Raw genomic sequence first — 15,948 nt, forward strand, 5'->3', positions numbered from 1 at the left:
CCCAGCAATGGTATCATGCATAGGTAACAGAGCGTTAAAAAGGCATGCATGACTTACCCTTTAGATGCAGCCTGGTGGGGTGTTGTGTAGGAAGTTTATTGCCCCCCAGGGATGGCCAGCTGTTCCTCAGTGGCAAAGGGGTTTTCCAAGATAGGGGTCCTCGCTTGCATGGTGGTAGTAGGGTCCTTGCTTCTGAGATTGGATTTTTTGTTTTCCAGTTTTTTTCCCCCCTTTGGACTGATAGCTCCTGATCCAGCTGCAGCCTGGGATGAGGATGCTCCTGAATGCTGCAGGTGTGTGCGTGTGAGTGTGCTGCAGCCTCCAATTCCCTCCTTCTCTCTCCCTGTCTCCTTCCCTCTGTTCTTCCCACTACAGCCCTCCCTCTCTCTCCCATTCCATGCCATCTATTCCCCCCACCCTGCCTACTACTCTCACCGCATCACCCCCTACACACACAAACATAAATATTCCCTCATACACAGCACCAGACTTGGACAGCACACAAACATAAATATTTCTTCTTCCAAGTACACACACCACAAGCATACACACTGACACTAACATAAACATTCCCTTTGCACACTATACAGTATATACACCATACACAAACAGAAATATCCTCTCTAGCACACACACATATATATATACAATGGGCCATTACACATATGCAGAAATTTTTACTCATAAATAAACATATCTCTACCAAGACATACACATAAATATTCATTTTATAATACACTAGTTAAGAAGGGTAAAAGACAATTTAGATGTGTAAAGTGTGGTAGCCCCAAATAGCGACATAAATCCAACCGGTCTGGTTGTTTGTTATAGCCGGCGCTCTTTGGGCTGAACAGGTGCAGAAAGAGTTAGTAGCTATTTTCTCTGTTTACCTCTTTCTACATTATTTTTTTTATCTATTTGTATATGTTTCCTAATACTTTCCTAATAATAGTTTCCTAATAAAATTTCCTTTTCCTTTACATTCTCCATTTTTTTTTGTCTTTCTCTATATGTTCTCTCCTCCCACCGTTACCTCTTTATCCATACCTGTCCTCACATCTCTCCCTCCTCTCTCCTCTCCTCTTTTTCTCTCTTCTCCTCCACCTTCTTTTCTCTCTTGTTCTTTTATCTCTGTTTTCTCTTGTTAGATTTTATCTCTATTAATACCCTTCTACCCTTTTCTCTGTCCCTATCTCCCACTCTCTCTACTTCCCTTATATCTGTTCTCCCTCTCATTGCCATAACCCCCTACTTCTTCCTTCTCCGCTCTTATTTCTCCCCTTCCCTCTCTCTCTCTCTTATCTCCCATCTTCTCTCTTTTTTCCCCTCTTTTCATCACCTTCTTCTCCCATTCCCCCTCTTCCCCTCCATCCCCCTTCCCTCTCTTCCTCTCTCCTTCTTCCGCTCACTCTTCTCACCTCTCTACCTCTCTCCTTCCTCTACCCCCTTTTTACATGTTCTATTATCTATTTCCTGTTATTATTATTTACTTCCTGTTCTCACTTCTTTTCTTTCCTCATACCTGTTCTCCCTCTCGCTACTACAACACTCTCACTCTCTTTTCTCCTCTCTCCTCACTCATTTCCACTCTTCCCTCTCCTTTTCCTCTTCTTTTCTCTCTTCCTCTATCCTGCCCTGTCTCTTCCTTCCGACTCCATTTACCCCTCACTCTCCTCTCCCCATCTCTCTTCCTCCACCCTGCCTTCTTCCCCTCTCTTCTCCCCAACCCTCTCTTTCCCTCCCTCCATATTTCCCATCCCTTTTCCTCCTTTCCCATCCTCTTTCTTCTACTTTCTCCCCTCATTCTTTCCTTTTGTCCCTGTCTCTTCTCCTTTCACCTTGTACCCTCAACTCTCTCCGCATCCCCTTCTTTTTACCCTCTCCTGCTCTCTCTCATTTCCTCCATTACTTACCTTGTACCCCATCACCATCTTTCCTTCATAGCAGTACTACAAAAAGAAAGTAGTGCTAAGGTTAAAAGTTCAATAATCTGTAATACCTAATCAGATGTCACCGTTCATAGCTGTAGTAGAGATAAAGCAATGAAAGCTGACTGCTCATTGGCTGCTGAGATTATTCACATACCGCTATACTGCAAACATTCATTTGATACATAAATACCAATATTTCCTTTTCTAAACACACAGGATCTTTTCTCTCACATATAAACAAACATTAATATTTCCTTTGTGAAACATAAACATGAAATGTCCTCTGAGGTTCATTTATTTTAAATAGTCCTGCTGGATTTATAGAAAGGAGCAAGGTAATTCAAGATACCTGCAATGTATATATTAGGATACAAAATAAAAAGCAAAGAAAATGATTGGGTGTTCAGGGGTTTAAAGAGATTTCACACCAAAATAGAGCCAATCACCAACACTTTGTCAGTGCTGGTATCTCAGATTAACTTTTTTTTCTTTTTTACATTTTGGATACAGTAAAGAAGGTTCACAATCTGTCAGCCTTTAATTGCTGTGTCCACCAGACTGACGGCAAACTGCTAATGACCAATATTGTATACTATGGGGAGGATGAAACGGAGGGCTTGTCCTCCCCCACCATAGAACTGTATAACACTTTGTTGTACTGTTGATGGAAAGGATCAATTATAATCATTTACAGTAAAATTTATTATGGTTCTATATTAGGGTTAAGGAAGTCCTCTCTACACTATGGTGACAACTGAATAATTTCACTGGAAATAATTTTTTCTCACTTCCTGTTATGCCTATATAATAGAAAGTAAAGGTAAATACACTGAATGAGGCACAGGTGGCAACCTCCCACCCCCACCCATACAGATGAATTAACCTTTTCTATAAAAATGTTTTAAAATGTAAGTTATCCTGTGGTTTGTGCATGTAGTACACTTACAATTGCTTCTGTGTTCCTGTACCACATTTACTTCTTTTGGGTCACACATTTGAAGCAGAAATTGATGCAGCCTTTTCAGGTCAATGTTCTGCAGGTCAGGGCACTTTACTAAAGGCACCTATTAAACAACAAATCCCAAATGCAATTACTGTGTGATGAAAAAACATCATAAAGTACACAAAAAATCTTTCTTTAACTACCTTGACTGAGCCAAATTTTTCTTACTTTCTGTCTCACACGCCCCCCAATCCAGACACTGCAGATCACAGAAGGAGGATTTCAGCAACAGTGCTGTCTATCCAGAAATCAGTGGGCGGGATTGGGTGTGACCAGGTTCTGATTGACCAATGAAACAGTGAAATGCTAATGACCACGCCTTCTGCAACGTTTTTCCCACTTTAGTTCAAGCAGGCACAACCAACATGAGAGAGGCAACTCTGCTCTGAATTCAGGAGTGGTGCAGCATTGTTACCACTCCATTACAAGAAGCCGCATTAGGTGCTGGCAGATTTCCCAGGTTTTTTTTGTGGGATTTTGCAAAAAAGTGTTGCATCTATTTTTAATAGGTGACTATGGGAGCTACTTTTAGATAAGTTGCTGTTAGGGCTGTGTTGGGGTCAGGTCGTACCATATAGCACCACAAAAACAGCAGTGCATGTTTACAATTGCACCAGTATGATGCCCCACAGGTCAGCTGGCAAGGCGTGTTTGTCCACCAACACTGGTTACAAGGTTTAGCATGCAGTGTGGTCATGAATGTGGTGGTGCAATCCATGTGAATCTGCTATTAATGGAGATATTTCCCTTAAACCGAATAGATACCTCCATCCCATTCCTGTTCCGGAAGAAATGTAACATTTTGGATTTCCAATCTCATTCTATCCCAGTTAATGCAATCTCCAGCCATATACATGTATGTATGTAGAACAATTTATATTAGTATATATTATACACACATGGATCATTCATATAGCTAATCTAATACCCAGGCACTGATTTGCAGTGCCAAACAATAGTTGTGCTTTATTGCCCTTTCTTACATTGCAAGTCTATTTTTCGACCAACTCCCTAACAATATATATTAAACAATGAGGCTGGGTGACTGCAGATCTCCTTCAAGAGAATAATGTGCAAATCTGTTGATTTAGGACAGTATTAAAAAATTTTTAAATTCCACAATTAGCTGTCAGCACAAATAGCAAGAAAAATACATTACGTATGCACCAAAGCAAAACATGTGCAAAAGCTTATCATTACATTGCAAAGGCAGAAAAAGTACCAGGTATTATCATTTATATTATTTTTATTATTACTAATATTATTATTATTATCAATATTAATAATAAACTGTAATTATATGGCACCAACATATTATGCAGCGCTGTATAATGTTGATCTGTTAAAAATCCACTGTGCTTCCAATTCCCTGTCTGAGCTGACACAGTGGCCCTTCTGCTTTGAAATTCCAACCAGCCAATCAGCTCTGGACCACCAAACCCTGGCAACTCTCTGTCCCAGGCCATATACATACATTACTTTTGTTTCTAAACAGTAAACAAGTAATTATGCTTCCTTGCCTCCAAGGAAAAAGACTTCCCTATGTTAATATAAAATAAAAGTTGTATTTTTCTACAGAAAGAATGTAAAAGAAATAATGGTATGACATTATAGGATAATACGAGGGGGGGGGGAGTAATTTGGGATGTTTGGGAACGGGGGATATAAGATTAATTCAAGTAATGTCTGGAAATTACATTTTGGGTAAACACTGCAAAAATGTAAAACCAGGTACAAACTAGAATAACATTTTCTTTCGCTTTAATGTGTTGCAGAAAGGAAATCTGTTAGTGGCGGTTGTGCTCGGTGCTGCTGGCTGACATTTGGGTGGCAGATGTTGTCTTTAATGCTCATGGTGCTGGCATTTGAATAAACGTTGTTTGATAAATGAATCATTTGTGTATAACCAATATTTCTCCTCTGTTTACAGATATTCTTATAATTAGGAATTGCACAGTATTGGATAAAACAAGATTTGATATGATAGAATGGGACATTCACAGGAGAGGATAGGGAAGTACTGGGTAGGACTGGACGGGGCACAGCACAGCAGCGGAGGAATAAACAGGACAGAATAAGACAAGATAGGATAGAACATTTTGGGTTAGTACAAGGAGAACAGGAAGGAATGATATATGACAGGACAGGACTAGGCAGAACTGGAAAGGAGAGGATATGAAAGATTGGGATATGGCAGGACAGAACAGGACGATACATAGGGCAGGATAGGTCAGGAGAAGGTTTTATAAGAAAAACCTGGAGAGGACAGAATAAGTCTTGATAGGGCATCACAGGACATAACATTGCAAGGCAAGGAAAGAATAGATAAGGACAGAGCAGGCAAGAATAAGATAGGATAAGACATAGAGGACAGTGCAGGTCTGGATAAAACTAGATAGTATTAAATGGAACAAGACAGAATAGGAAATGATAGCGTAGGAAAATATATGACTTAATAAGAAAAAACAGATAAGACAAAAGGATAGAACTGGGATGGATAAATCAGGGCATGGTAGAGCTAAAAGGAAACGGATACCTATAAAGGTGACAGGTTAGAGAAGGGCATAAGAAATAGGATAAAGCAGAAGTAACAAAAAAGTCGGGATAAAACAAGATAATATTGGACAAAACATGAAAATAGGAAATAATAGCATAGGATAGGATAGGAAATTATATGGCAGCATAGCACAAGACAGAATAAGGGAGTGCAGAATGGGACAAGATAAGAGGGGACTAAAAAGGAAAAGACGGAAAAATAGAACAAGAAGGGAAATGGTAGGGAAAGAACAAGGATAGGACAGAATAGGATAAGAAGGAAATAATAAAGTGGGCAGAACTGGGTTTGGTAACACAAGACGATATTGGACAGAACTGACAGGTCAGAATAGGAAATAATAGCATAGGACAGGGTAGGAAGGTATAGAACTGGGTAGTATAGGTCAAGGTAGAACAGGACAGGATAGAAAAGGTAGAATAGGATACAACAGAATTAGATAAAATGAAACGGCAGGACAGGATAGAGAGAATAAAACAGAATGACAGAAAAGGACAAGATCAGGTTCAACAGAACAGGACGGCATAGGACAGTACAGCATAGCACAGGGCATAATAACTAAAGACAAGACTGAACAGCACAGGACAGACTAGGACAGGAGAAAACAGGTGGTTCTATCAGGATAATTATGGATCTTAATTCTATGAAAAACTACAAAAGACAGGCAGCAATCTGATTTTATTCACAAATAGGGCCAAATCTCTGCCACATCAAAATGATGGTATTTTAACCAATCATCCTCCAGCAGCTATTTTCCACCTTTATTGTAACATGCAGGGTATATCAGAAAATGAAAGACATTTTATTAAACTTACTTTTTGCATTGCCCAATTGAACAAATAGTCCTCTGTGGCCCTTTCCCATCAGTGGACAACAAGGCCAGTACATTGTCAGGCAGCAGTGAAATGTCCTAGCCTGGCAGTTAACTATTATTTTATGCCCCAGTCCATTTAAGAACGCACTCGCTGGCTGTGAATCTTACAATCGTTGCTGAATGACTTGAGTGTTCCCTTGACAGAATGTTATTCTGGGAGAGTATTGATGCTGTTTGAACACTTATTTAGTGGTGGAAGATGTCTGTCATTTCACAATGACAGGACATGGGAAGCTGAATACATGTTCCCATCTCACTGGTGATCTGCCTGTATTTTTTTCTAAGTGAGATCATTATTTTTCCACCATAAATGCTGTAGTTATCCAATCTTGGTTGTAGCAGCATCATAGTATCTGTCCTAAAACATATTACATATATGGCTTTTTGTTAAGCCTTGATAAAGTAATGCACAAAATAATAATATTACCAAAAATAATAATATTAATAAATATTTCATATATATATAAATATTATACTTTATATATGTGAAGCCTGGTGAACTGTGATAGTCCATGGTTTCTTATATGTCCGATGTACCAATGCGATACGACCTTGCTATAGTTACCAATCATGGACTCAATTCACCCACCGTTATGTGTTCTTCTTCTCCTGTTACAGTCTAAATAAAATGTAATAGATAAAAATTCGACAGGGATGGTTGGATGGTCACATAAAATGTGTAGATCCAGGTCATTCAGCACAGATATCCTCACAATAGGGGTTTTCAAGAGGTTCTTTCAGTATCACAAGAACACAGGATCACCAGAATACTAAAAATAGTGATTGGGGAGACCTGATTACCACAGGTTTTCTGGATGAAATCTGATGTCTCTTCCAATGGTTTGGAAAGCATTCCCAATCAAGTCCATGAAAACAATTTATCACCTATGACACCTTGCAAATAGCATCTCAGCATAACAGTAAAAAATGCAACACAACCTCCCTGCTTGCTCATCGCCTGCTTTCATTAGTTTCCACGATAGTAAAAGAACTCGGTGGTTACTTTGCAATTGGTTAGATGCTAGGAAATAGCCTAAGCAGCTATCTGATCACCCAAGGTCTTACTGATCTTGCTGTTCTCCAAGGTCTGTTTCTTGGTAGGCTTTGTGCTTTTATACTTTTGCATAATATGTTGAATTTAATCAACAGATCTGGGTACTGGTTGGGGTTAGTTTAGATGGGTGGTAGAAAGAGGATTACCTGGGCTGCTCCATTGCCACCTGGCTCACCCAGCCACTGTGCTGACTGAATGAAAAAGAACATTTTACAGCGGGCCGTAATTTCCCTAAGGGTTGTCGGAAGTGAGATGCTATGTGTTGTGTAATGGATGCAAGGAAACCTGATAAGGATAATAGATAGATAGATAGATAGATAGATAGATAGATAGATAGATGGATGGATAGATATATTAATTCTGCTTCCATAAAGAATACTCCAAATACATTACGTACAATTCTTCTATTCCATGTTAGGGATTTAAAAGGTCATTTGTGTAATGTAAAGATTCCAATTTGCCAACTAAAAGAAGAATGAGTTTCCATTTACCCAGACATCTCATTTTTAACTCATCAGCCCTTTTATTGATAGCAGATCCCATGATGATACCCCGAGACTGTAAAATTTTATGGTTAAGTGAGTTGCCAAACTCTTGACCAATCTTGGGGGGGGGTGACCACCAGTTTCCTCCGCCATCGTAATTATTGATGAAGCCCCCAGAAGGGACCTGAATGTTACGGAACAATCAATAAGACTTGTTTGTTAACGGCCTATTACTTGAGACTTCGATTATCCCAAAAAAGATGTGTCAGCTCGCCCTCGTTAGCTGTCAGTCTTCATCAGGTACAGCTTGCAGCTGACAGTGAATCTTATGCAGAATGCCACCAGCCTAAAGGAAGAGTATTGAGCAGCATGACAATACAGAGAGGAGATTCTGGTTTACAGAATAAAAAAACAGCAGTGGTGGACATCAACAACGGGCCCCTCTGCTGAACTGATTTAGGACCCCCCTGCAGATCTGACTTAAGAAGTTTGTGGTGGCCCCTGTTGGCTAGTGGAGGTCTGTGGCCCTCATGCAGCGGCACACTTGTCACCTCCCTATGTCTACCCTGAGCAAAATAATCTCGGTTTGTTTTCAGATTTAGCTTTTCTATAAGGCCCCAAATTGAAATTTGCAGAAATGCCATAATGTGTGTTCACCTAGCCTTGCCCGCTCTCTCCACGCACTAGAGCGGATCAGAGACTCTGGCTTCTGACTTCAAACAATCTATCATTCTTCTGATTGTAATACTTTTTGACCTGGAACAAGCAAGCAGATCCGAATGGTCAAAGCTAGAAAGATAAAAATGATATATGAGTGAAAAATACATTGTAGGTAAGAAAAATGGAAAAGTGAATAGATGAATGATTGGTTGGTATGATAATAACGCCAATGCCAGTGTAGTGTACTTTGGCATAGATCTCAACACGCAGAGTCACTCTCCAAACACTTGATAGAAGTGGCGAATTTGGGTGCATTCTCCTCAATGGGGTCACAGAAATATTTTTAGGCTTAACAGAAAATAGTGATAAAGAGAGAATTTATAAACAAATTCTTTACTGTTGTTGCAGTGTTTATTGCGACGCATAGATGTTAGTTGCACCTGCATACATGTGTACACAGTGGGAATTGGCACCGCATGAGTTAATCCCATTCCTTCCCTTGTCTGTCCTTTGCTTTTATTGTCGTCTCCATGCAACTCCCTGTTAGCCACACTCCCAGGGGATTCTGGGAAATACATTAATTAGTTGATTTGTAAGTGATGGTAGTAAAAAAAGGGATGAGGACCTAGAAGTCTGGTGTAATTCATAGCCAGCGGGATATCACTTTACCCATAATCAGGATCTCATATATCACCATGTGACTTACACATTTGTCCATACAGTTACTGGAATGCAGGTTAACCCCTTCACCACCACACAGGCTACCAATGCAACATCTCAAGGTCAAAACGGCCACTCCGACCTAATGGTGTTTCAAGCAAAAATTGAGGTCTATGTACAGTACACACAGGCGGTGACAGGTGATAGATAATCCAATATATCCCCTGCAGTATTGTGTTCAGTGTACACCTATTGTTGATGGAATAAAAGAAGAAAGATGATTGTTTTGAAGAGAGGTCGTTGAATACATCAGAATGACCTATTGATCGAATGATAATATCTATGATCTATATCTGGTTAGTTACTTTCAGCAAAGCAGTTAAGCTTTGCCGGATAAACATGTACACTGCCCGACCAAAAATAAATCCCCAATCCTGGGTTGCAGTGGTATGATCTTGGGTACCTGTGGGGCAGTGTAATGATCTGGAGAGGAAGTAGGGGGCAGTATATGATCTGGGGTACCTGTGGGGGTGATGTTAGGATCTGTGGTGCCTGCGGGGGTAGTGTTATGACATAAGTGGGGGGAATGCGATGATCTGGGGTGCCTGTGGGGATAGTCTCATGTCATGATCTGGAGTGTCTATGCAGGCAGTGTTATGTTCTGGCGTGCCTGTGGGAGCAGTGTTATGGTCTGGGGTCCCTGTGAATGGTGTTGGTATGACCTTGGGTTCCTGTGGAGGCAATATTATGATCCAGGGGGGACGTAAGGGCAGTTTATGATCCAGGGTACCTGTGCGGTTGGCGTTAGGATCTGGGAAGCCTGTGGGGGCAGTGTTATGATCTGGGGTACCTGTAGGGGCAGTGTTAAGATCTTGGGTCACTGTGGGGGCAGTGTTATAATCGGCTCAAATCACACATTTTCACCCATAGATTGGCCACCACAGAGCCCAGACCTAAACCCCTTGAAGAATCTTTAGGATGGGCTGGAAAAGACTTTACACAGCACCATTTCTCGCATCAACAATACAAGATCTGGGGGTAAAATGAATGCATTATATGAGCTTATTGAAATAATGGCACAGCAGACTGCAACATTGTACCTTTGCAGTCAGTCACAAGGTGAGAAGTTGCAGCAATGGCTTTGTCTGTGTTAGATATTTGCAAACACAACCAGAACTGCACAGACTCCAGAATTTCCATGTATGCACCTATTATAAATATATATCTCATGCTTGGGAACATTAGACTGGGATCAATAAAAAGGAGTCAATGTGCAAATCTGAATGTAATTCCTTTGGTTTAGCATAGAGAGGAGCCCTCAGTAAATAGGTGCACAATGTACAGTGAAAATGTCACCTTGATAAGTAATTCCATGTGCCCAACAAAATGACTTAATTCTTTTTTTTTATCATGTTAAGGTCACCTCTACTCAATTTTCTATAGGATGCATGAGTAATTTCCCTCCTCTGTATTTCCCCAGCCTGGATGAATATGCTGTATAGGAATAGAATAATTAATTAGTTTGGAAGTTTAATGCGGCATGAAATGACTCTTTTCCATGATCCTGCCACAATTAATTGGGATTATAGAACTCATAGGTGATCAGTGTGGAAGGGGGGGTGCAAGGCGATATGAGAAGTGGGTGGTATACACTAGGGGGCAGCATGGAGCAACAGTATGCCAATTAAAATGATTAAAGTAAATTTGTCAGGGGGGCTGCCATAGGTAAATTTCTAAAAATTCTATCTACCACAAGTATGTCATATCATATAGAAGATTTCTTTTAGCAGCTTGGTACTTTGTGGGTAACACCTCAATGGGTCTGATATTGGTAAGTATTAGATTTGATGAGGGTACTGGGGATTAAGAAGGCGGTACTGACACTTAAGAGTCAAATTTTAAATCAGTGATTCTGCCATTCATCAAACATTCTTTGGTGGAGAATTTTCCAGGTCCATGCCTTATTAATGACAGTAATTGATTGTCCGCAGGAGAATGTTTGATGAATGTCAGATTCACTGCTTTAAAGAGAGAGAGAGTAATGAAGGTGGATGGTCAATGTCCAGCAACTCATGGTAATGCACTAACACATGTAGTACACATGTAGTGCAACCCATTCACATAATTGGGCTTCCTTTACACAATGCACAGGAACACTTTTGCAAAAAGGCAACCCAATTATGGAATTTGGCCCTAAACTTTTTTTATTGGCCTGACACCTAGTGGAAATATTTAATAGTGCAGTTTGGCTACTAGCAGTAACCTCGGCACCACTGAAAGTTGCTGCTAATCAAATGCTAGACTTTTCTCTCACCATCAGTTCACCAATAGGAGGGATTTTAACTTTATCCAAAACGAATCATTATCTCCAAAGTTGAATGGGCAGAATTTTATGGTATTTAAATATTTCTAATGCTTCCATACACTAATCAAAGCGTGTATGAACACCATACATGGTCAATATCTTCTTGACAATAATCATTTACCCAGTTACAGCCATGCACCTATTGATCAGCAGAGCAAACATTCAGCCTTTCCCATTGGCTTACAATTATTAGGTTGTGCCATACTAACAAAGCAGAGTCATGCTATTATAAAGAGCAGGAAGAGCTCCTATTGGCTCGTTAGGGGTAAGCAATGTTCAATCAACCGAATCCATCATTGAATTGCCTAACTTTATTAGTGATGAAGTTCTCAATTTGTCCAAGCAAAATGAACCTAGGATTTGGCCGATTAAATTAAAAACCTTTTTTCTTTAATTTTACAAAGAAATTACCATGATGATTCCTCTATTTCGATGTATGCGAATTAAAGTCTATGGCCGTCAAGGTATTGCAAAGCCCCTAAATGTATATTGTGTTTTACAAATAACTTATTCGAAAAGGGGTTTTAAATACAGGTGTCATTCTCATTTAGTCCATTAGGCGGCGCTAATGCTGAAGTATATTCAATGGTTTTAGGGTACAAGCTGTCAATATTAATAGGACACGTAAACATTATACCAATTTCATCAATTCATAATTGATGTGAAAAAAGCTGTGTTAAAGCCTAACAAAGTGCTGAAATAGCTTTTTATTTTTTATTTACATGTAACAATACATGGTTAAAAGTACCAATTATAACTTACATTCATAAATAGATGTAGAGCACAACCTGATCTGTCAAACAGATATCCCAGTCTTGCAGATTACATGGGAAGAATGCTGCTCTCCCTGTGTAACCATACGAATTCTCTGACAGCCAGACCATGTTATCTGAGTGGACGGCTGTCATATTGACAGCAGAGGGATTGCCATTGGTTTAAAAGGGCTATCTTGGATAATCTCCCCGTGTAATTGCAGAGATGCCATAGATGGGTGATGCAGAGGCAGGAAAAATTCCTACCCCAGTTGCAGCCTCCACCTGGTGCCCCCTGCCCATGTCAGGTGACCTATAGATTACTAATTATGTTATTAAAATCTCATAGAATTTCCTGCTCTCTTTTATTATTTAATTTTTTTGCATTTCCCAATCAGCAGGGATCATCATGTACCTGGTCAGCCCTGGGCAAAGTCACATGGTCTTGGCACTCTTGGCACTAAGTCAAGCTGTAGTCCGGGCATGGAGTGCACCGGTCAGCCTAGTGTGTTGGGAAAGTCCCCATGAAACCTGACCACATAATCTGAACAGCTTTGTTGTCATGTAAATAAAAAACAAAAGGTGAAACAGGTTCTATTCCATGGATAACGTCATCCAGATAACAAGGCCGAGCCGTACTGATGAGCCGTGTTGGCCATGTTCATAGAATGCTCAGATCAGCTACAGATAGATGAGATCTTCATTAGCAGATTCTGTGCTGGTATGACTAAACCCAATCACCCACACAGCATCATCTCAGGCAACAATGTGCTCATTTCATCCTCATATAACATTAAATAATGCCAGGATTGTTGGGCTACGATACACCAGCAGATTTCCCCTTCCAATCTGGAAGTTGGAATTATTTATGGATAGATCGGGCATCCTGGTAATCATTGATCAAATGTATGCGTTGTATCATGTGTATGTACAATGAAATAAATCCAGCTGGAATTATACTGTAGGGAATATAACATGGGTGTGCAGAGTTTTCAGGCTTCCAATCAATTACCAATCAGAATATTGATCAGATCAAATGGGAACAAAACTAGCAATGGATCTGTCATGTGTATACCTTAGACTGACACAGGGCTGGAACTTTTTGCCCATTGCTCATTGCTAATGGTGCAACCTCCCTCTATCAGTCCCACTTCTTTATTATAATCACTTCTTCCATGGGAGTCAAGGGAGAGCGAAGTGGAGTGAAAATCACTTCTTTATAAATGATAAAAGTCTTCCTTAACTCGCTTTTGCTGCCGTGATAAAATCAGCTCACACATAGTCTAAAACCAGAAAAGGAAGTAAGTTGTGGAAGACATCCTGACTGAGGCATTGCTGATAGAGGACTGAATGGGTACCACCACCACTATAGACAATTCTGTTGGGGGACCTTGGAGTACTTATAGATTGGGGGCCACGGGTAGGTGTCAAATTTACCCCAGGTTATATATGGCCATTTGTCCATTAGAAGATATCGTTACTCTTCCTGTCCTTTTCTAGGGGGAACCAAATGGGGAGCTCCATCTTATCCAGTGCACCTCTTCCAAAGCCTCCGGTCTGGGGTCCCATGCTTGTCATCTTTGGGGTCCTGGTGGGGTGACTCTGAAGTGAGATGGAGCAAAGCCATAGCTGGGGCAAGAATCCTTGTCTTCCAGGTGTCTTAATATGCACCCAAATGGGAAACCTCCAAGGGTTTAACCTTACTATTACATGGTGTCGTCTGCCCCTCACTATTGCAGGAAAGCAGCATAAAACCTGTAGGGGCAAACAAAATATTTACTTACCTTCCATTGGGCTGCCATCCACAGTGCCTAGGTGAGGTAGCTTCATTCCTCTGCAATGATTTGAGTAATGTAGGTAAGAAGACCGTAGCTATGATCTTCCCATGAGATTTGGAATGCTCCCTATTCCCCGGGATCATATTGGCAGGTTGATAACATTACCCCCTTACACCAAGGTAGGAGAGGGTGCGATAATATCCCCCCACCCCTAAGGTTTTTTAATGGCATTCCTTGGAGAATAGGGAATAGGGGGAGGGGGTCGCAGCAGGGTTGTGCACCTTTTTACCCTTTTTTTAGAGGGTTGTAGGTGGAGGTGCATTTTTGGTGATGACCTTTAATCAGAATTTCCCTTTCCTCGAACTCATCCAGCACTTCCTTGTAAGGGTAGATTACAGACAAGCCCTCGTTCATCTGCGCAGAGCCAACCTCCAATCTGCGTCCAAGAATGGTCTCCTTGGCTGCGCCACCGACCGTATGCTTGGCACACAAATCTGTCTGAGTCGCTGAGATTTTCTCTGCCCTTTCATCTCGCTTTTTGGAGTTTTAACGAGCAGATTTTTCTGACAGACAACTGAGAAGGAAAAGTGAAAAAGAAAATCCTTCCTCGACTGGACATTGAAGAATTGTTCAATCCACAACGTTCTAATCCCTTCGCAATCTGTCAGCTCTGAATTTAACGTCTCTGTCCATAAAACAGCAGACTAATGTTTCTGAAAAAGCGGCCTATCAATTCGCTGCCAGACGGACATTGCTGCTGTATGAGCCAAACAAAAGCCAGCTGCAAGAGAGTGCTGATGACAGGTCCACTTTAGAAAGTAAGGTCATCTACCATCATCACTGAGCATCTGTGCAGAGAGCAGATGTGGGAGGGGCCCAACAGCTCCACCCACTGCAGGCTGTCTGCTGAAACCCAAAAGGGGCGGATACAAGACCAGCCACCCTGCACAAGGACATAGAACAGCAGTCACAGGTCTTTATTACAGGAAGTGAAGGAACTGATTCATCGTTTCATAAGCCCTTCTATAATTACTATATCCACAGCTACCAGTACATTAGTATGGAGGACATTAGGAAGAATGCCTCTGGCCAGTGGGAAGATTGCTTTACAGATAGCCAAAAATAATAAAATGAGAGGCACAAATTACTCATTAACCCATAGCAACCCTTAAAAGAACCCTGGTTGAGAACCCCAGAGTGATTTCCATCAAAGCATTTTTGATATTTGATTAATCAATCATTCCTAAAAGTCAGCATACTGCTTGCATCAGGGCTGACAGCTCTTGATAGGAGTACATGATTGGTGTGCTGTAATGTATTCAGGAAGCTATGCTCAGCACCACGTTGACTCCTCCCAAACAGCCAAAAAAAAGTAAAATATAAGAAAAAGTATAAAAATTGTTTACCATGCAAACGAGGAGGAAACTGAAGATGGCAAAGATTAAACTTCAGCTTCACAACAGCAGTAATACATGGAAATGGAAGTGACCGAGGCTGATGGCGGAACGCGTTGACTTTGGATGCATCCCCTTGGCGTAGTGAGCGGCCATTCAAAAGAGCAAAAAAAAACAAAAAGGCTGCAGCAGAAGGAAGATGTGAAATGCACAACACAAGAAATTGGTGTTCCAGAGCCATTCATCAGCTTCAGCGACAGCATGTGAAATGTTTATTTGTGCGCAGGCCCGGCTGGCTCCCCGCGCTTCTCACGCTGCTAATTGAGTGCTGTTAGGGATGAAGATTCAATGACGGAGCCAAATGTGTTTGACTTGAATAGCGGGGTAATAACGACGGTGGAACCTATCATTGTTCAGCCGCTGACGTTCACGTTTATG

The 15,948-nt window shown here is 40.9% G+C and overlaps 1 protein-coding gene across 1 annotated transcript in view; it reads right to left on the bottom strand.

The window, feature by feature from the left end:
- LOC140337086 (G-protein coupled receptor 22-like) overlaps nucleotides 1-328 on the bottom strand; it is a 115,139-nt gene extending 114,811 nt beyond the window's left edge. Inside the window, exon 1 of the mRNA XM_072420622.1 lies at nucleotides 58-328. The gene's annotated coding sequence lies outside the window, so the exon portion shown is untranslated. The remainder of the gene's footprint in view (nucleotides 1-57) is intronic.
- Nucleotides 329-15,948: the final 15,620 nt, after the last annotated feature.

Source organism: Pyxicephalus adspersus, chromosome 8 (assembly GCF_032062135.1).
Source record: "Pyxicephalus adspersus chromosome 8, UCB_Pads_2.0, whole genome shotgun sequence".
NCBI lineage: Eukaryota > Metazoa > Chordata > Amphibia > Anura > Pyxicephalidae > Pyxicephalus > Pyxicephalus adspersus.